Source organism: Pistacia vera, unplaced genomic scaffold, assembly GCF_008641045.1.
Source record: "Pistacia vera cultivar Batoury unplaced genomic scaffold, PisVer_v2 Contig660, whole genome shotgun sequence".
Lineage (NCBI taxonomy): Eukaryota > Viridiplantae > Streptophyta > Magnoliopsida > Sapindales > Anacardiaceae > Pistacia > Pistacia vera.
The window spans coordinates 1,501,885-1,507,526 of record NW_022196513.1 but is presented as its reverse complement, the minus strand read 5'-3'; the positions used below and the strand labels follow the sequence as shown (position 1 = coordinate 1,507,526).

Below are 5,642 nucleotides of genomic sequence, written 5' to 3'. Positions count from 1 at the left end.
AATTAGCAGTGTAAAGGCTAGAAAGATGTTAAGAAAAAGGTGTTCTGGGTACATTGCCCGTGTAGTGTAAAGTAGTGATGTCCCACAACCAGAGATCCAAAATGTGCCAGTAGTTTGGGAGTTTCTAGATGTATTTTCGGAAGATTTTTTGGGTTTACCTCCGAAAAGAGAAGTGGAATTTAGCATTGAATTGGCACCAAGGACAACACTAATTTCTAAAGCCCCTTATCGGATGGACCCAGCTAAGCTTCAGGAATTGAAGAAGCAACTTTAGAAACTCTTAGGTAAGGGTTTTATTCGACCCAGCCACTCTCCTTGGGGTGCTCCAATCCTATTTGTGAAGAAGAAAGATGGATCCCTGCGGATGTGTATAGATTACAGAGAGTTGAATAAAGTGACAGTGAAGAATAAGTACCCATTACCTCGCATAGATGATTTATTTGTTCAACTAAAAGGAGCAGCAGTGTTTTCAAAGATTGACTTGAGGTTGGGTTATCATCAAGTAAGAGTTGTAGAGCAAGATATTGCCAAGACTGCATTTTGAACCAGATATGGGCATTATGAGTTTGTGGTGATGCCTTTTGGGTTAACCAATGCCCCAGCAATCTTTATAGATTTAATGAACCGGGTGTTCCACGATTGTCTTAATCGATTTATAATAGTGTTTATTGATGATATCATGGTTTATTCTAAGACAAGAAAAGAGCATGAAGAACACCTAAAATTTGTGCTACAGCGATTAATAGATAAAAAACTGTTTGCCAAATTTTCTAATTGTGAGTTTTGGCTGGATCAAGTTATCTTTCTGGGCCATACTATCTCAAAGGAAGGTATATCAGTGGATCCTAGTAAAGTGAAGGCAATTCTAGAGTGGCAAAAGTCAAAGACAGTAAAGGAGGTTAGAAGTTTCTTAGCGCTACCAAGCTATTATAGATGGTTTTGGTTTGTAGCAGGATTTGCTCAGTTGGCTAAGCCACTTACAGCTCTTACCAAACAAAGAACACCTTTCATATGGTCGAATGCCTGTGAAGAAAGTTTTCAAGAGTTAAAAAGAAGATTAACCATAGCTCTTATCCTAGTGTTACCACAGGAGGGTGTAGACTATGATATATATACAGATGCCTCACTTCAGGGACTTGGTGTAGTATTGATGTAGTTGGGTAGGGTAATAGCCTATGCTTCTCGACAGTTAAAAGAGTATGAGATGAGATACCCTACACATGATTTAGAGGTGGCCGTTGTAGTCTTTGCACTAAAAGTATGGAGGCATTACTTGTATGGAGCAAAGAGCAATATTTATACAGATCATAAGAGTTTGAAGTATTTCTTCACCCAAAGGGAGTTGAATATGAGACAAAGGAGATGGTTAGAGCTGGTCAAAGATTATGATTGTGAAATTAAGTATCAGTCTAGGAAAGCTAACGTAGTAGTTGATGCCTTGAGTAGAAAAGCCTTTTTGTCCCGACCCACAATGCAAAAAGAATTATTAGAAGAATTTTGCAGGGAACAGATTAAGGTAATACCAGGAAGGACTGCCAGGTTAGAAATTCAACCTACTTTACTAGAAGAGATTAAAGAAAAGCAAATTGTCAACGAGCAGTGTTAGAAAATAAGTTGACAAGTGTTGGAAGGCAAGATATCAGAATTTCAAATTTTAGATGGTGTCCTCTGTTTTTGGACTCGCATATGCATTCCTTAAGATGTTGAGTTAAAGAAAAAGATTCTTGAGGAGTCTCATGACACCCCATATACTACTCATCCTGGAGGAACCAAAATATATCAAGATCTAAAGAAGAGTTATTGGTGGCCAAGTATGAAGAGAGATATCGGACATTATGTAGCTAAATGTCTGGCTTGTCAACAGCTTAAATCTAAACACCAGAGGCCATCGAGATTGCTACAACCACTCTGCATTCTTGAATGGAAATGGGAAAATATTTCAATGGATTTCATTAAAAGCCTTCCAAGAGTTCAAAAAGGATATAATGCGATATGGGTAATAGTAGACAGATTAACCAAATCAGTTCATTTCCTTCCAGTAAAGGATAGTACCACAGCAGATCAACTGGCCCAGATTTATATTAGAGAGATAGTTAAACTCTATGGAGTGCCCAAGACCATAGTATCAGATAGAGATTCCAGATTTGTTTCAACTTTCTAGACCAATCTACAGAGAAACTTGGGTACTAGGTTGGCCTTTAATACATCATATTACCCTCAGACAGATGGCCAAACTGAGAGAACAAATCAGATACTTGAGTATATGTTGAGAGTGTGTTGTATGGATTATAAAATGACCTGGCATGATGTAAACCCCACCGATGCATCCAAGGGTAAAATAGTCTTTTCCTTTTTATGTGTGAAGTTAACTACCATGCACATGCCTTAGGGGTAAAGTGGTAAAAGAATAATGATATTTTGTTGGCTTGACAAGATAAAGATGATGAAGGATTAGGGAGTAATTAATAGACAATTTTTGAGGGCAAAAAGGGAAATAATGTTATAGGACATTAAATGCAAAAGACAAATGTCAAATGAATAATTTTTTAGCAAAAACAAAAAAAAAAAAAAAAAAAGGGGAAGATATTAGGTGATAAGAGTCGGCTAACATGTTTTCTACCACTTTTCATTTCTCTTCTTCAAGTTTTCTACAATCTTCCATATTTTCTTCACTTCTCCATTAAAGTTTCAAGTCTCTTAGTTGCAAATCTCTCAAGTGTCTTATATTTCTCCCTCTATTAAGGATATTAGGAGGTAAGTTCAACTCCTTATCTTATATAAATATTGTGTATTGCAAGTTATTGAAGTTTCCTTATAATTTATGTTAGGATAAGGGTCAATTGGAGATAAGGAGGAGGAAATTTGCAAAGGAGTGTGGTTTCTTGACATAAGGTAAGGGACACCTCCCTTTACTTTAATAGGAAATAAGAATTAGGTTTCTAGGGTTAGTATTAGGGAACCTTAATTCTTGTCACACAATAGCAATTGAGCTTAGTTTGATGCTATAATTGATGGATTTATATGTGAATTGTAAAAACAATGAACTTTGATGACAATCAATGGAATTAGTTGTGACATGATTTTTTTACATATTACAAGGGAGGTTATTATTGATCATTTAACATGTTTTCACAGGGGAGAATGGTTAGGAAAGGTTAGGAAGTAAGTGGAAGTAGATAGGTAAGGAAAAGCCCTAAAATAGGCATGTTACCCTGGTTGCCCTGTCACAGCCGTGACCTTCTAAGTGATTTTTGGGCATCTTAACGATTGAACTGGGTTGAAACCTAAACATAAAAGTTGTAGCCCTGTCTCTAAGCTTTAAAACGAGACCAGGATCATATCATTCCGATGTGTGTAACTCAAGTTATGCCTTTTTGAATCTGACCTGTGCAGAATGATTGATTCCTAGTATGGAAATGACGCTTAAAGAGTTTTGAAGTGTATTTGAATGAGTGATCCTTATGATTTTTTTAGTGATTGTATGAGCATATATAATTGATGTAATGAATGACCATGGAGGTTATGTGTAATATGTTATGTATTACCTAATTATGAGCTTGTGTGTGTATATACAAGCCTAAGTATGATATGTTTGATGAATATCAAAATGGCCATGATGAAATGATATGTTCATATATGGAAAGTGTATGTTTTTTTTTTAGAATAAAGCATGTCAAGCATATTAATGATGAAAAAGTGGGACTTGATCCCAAGTTTAAGCAAAATACTTCCAAGGTACATAGACATGCATTTTTGTGAAGGAAAATGATTTGTAAATGTTATGGAAAATGTTGGCATGTTATGGGGAACCTGAGCTCACTCATGCACATGTCTAGACCGAAAGAAATGAACAGTCCATAGCGTGCATGACCATGGGGACTGTGTTATAAGTTAAGCTTAGCTCATTGGCCAAAGGTTCCGTAATCCATGCCTCAGCTTAGTCCGATCGGTAAACAGTAAAAAGGTTTTCAAAGAAAAATTTATTTATACATGCATGACATTGATGTGCATTATTCATGAACATTAAAGGAAAGCATTGCGTGAATTATATTATGCATTATGATATGGATTGAATATGCTATGTTATATTACTTTTATGTTATAAATGTTTGGTTCATGTACAAGTAAATAAGATGCTTCCTAAGTTTAAGAATGTTACATAGGGTTAAATGATCGATACCCTTACTGAGTGATTAGCACTCATCCCCCTAGTTTCCATGTTTTGCAGGTAATGGTTAAAGCGGTAACGGCGAGTGGCGGTCAAGGAGGCTTGGGGCATGCATGTTTTTGTTCTAGCTAAACTTATGATGTTATATAAAGGATGTTGCTTTTGAATTTAATGTATATAGTTTAATATTTATAATCTAAGTTTTATGAAATGGTAAATATATTTTGCTTATAAATGATGGGAGATATTTTATATTTGCTTCCGCTATTAGAACAATTGATGTTGTTGTTTTCTTTAAACCATATTTTTCATATATAGTCATGTCTTGATAGGTTGATTAAGAAAGTAATATAAATGCGAGGAGAAGTTTTTATTTATTTATTTCCATATAGGACATGTTTGTAACAAGGATTTACGTTTTAAATTACACAACCTTCCAGGCGTGAATTCTCTAAGTTTCCATCCTAATGGAATACTTAGAGGGTACCCGGCTGGAGGGGAGTGTTACACATGAGATGTTACCATTGGTGGAATTTTCTTATAATAACAGTTATCAGTCCACCATTAAGATGGCTCTTTATGAAGCCTTATATGGTAGACAATGTAGGTCCCCACTACATTGGAATGAAGTAGGAGAGAAAGACGCTTTGGAAATAGCTCTTGGGCTCAAGATAACTCAGAAACTGATAGAAGACATCAAGTTGATCAGAAATAGAATGAAACAAGCCCAAGACAGATAAAAGAGTTATGCGGATTTAAAGAGAAAAGATGTGGAATTTGAAGTGCGTGACAAAGTGTTTATCAAAATTTCCCCCTACAAGCGAGTAATGCACTCTGACGGAAAAGGAAAGCTAGCTCCGAGATACATTGGTCCCTTTGAAGTGTTACAACGAGTAGGAAAGGTAGCTTAAAAATTGGTGTTGATAAGTGCTTGAAAATACACTTATACTTAGTGGTTTATAGGTATCATTTTTGGGAAATTAGGATTAATTCGAATGAATTAACTTGACTGTTTCATAAATGCACTTTTCGAGATCACAAGTATTTTTGTTGTGTTTTCAGGGAGTAAGGCTTAAAAATAATATTCAGATGAGAAATGATGTTGGCAAGAGAATTTTTGATGACTGGAAACAAACGGATCGAGAATCGGAGTTGAATTGAAGAAGTTATGGAACTTTGAAGTGAAGAGGAGATTCTAGATTACACTCCAGTTTGAGCAAGCCTTAGTGTTTCAACTATAACTTGAGCTGTAAATACCATGTCAAGATGATTTTTAAACCGTTGGAAAGCTGATTTAAAGGAATAAATTTAATATGTCTACCACATTTCCTGATTCCATCGTTATCATGCTCAAAAATCACCATCTTTGGAGTACTGAAGAATGATACAAGGTTAGAAGAGGAATGGGACCATGCCGCAGCACTGTGCTGTAGTACACTTAGTCTAGAACCAACCATGCCATAGCACACTTAGT

The 5,642-nt window shown here is 35.8% G+C and overlaps 1 long non-coding RNA gene across 1 annotated transcript; it reads left to right on the top strand.

Moving 5' to 3' along the window:
- The first annotated feature begins 2,635 nt into the window (after positions 1-2,635).
- LOC116112358 lies at positions 2,636-4,321 on the top strand. Its single transcript, XR_004125224.1, has 3 exons — positions 2,636-2,754; positions 2,829-2,892; positions 4,229-4,321. It is a non-coding gene; the product is annotated as an uncharacterized LOC116112358 (long non-coding RNA).
- The last annotated feature ends 1,321 nt before the right edge of the window (positions 4,322-5,642 follow it).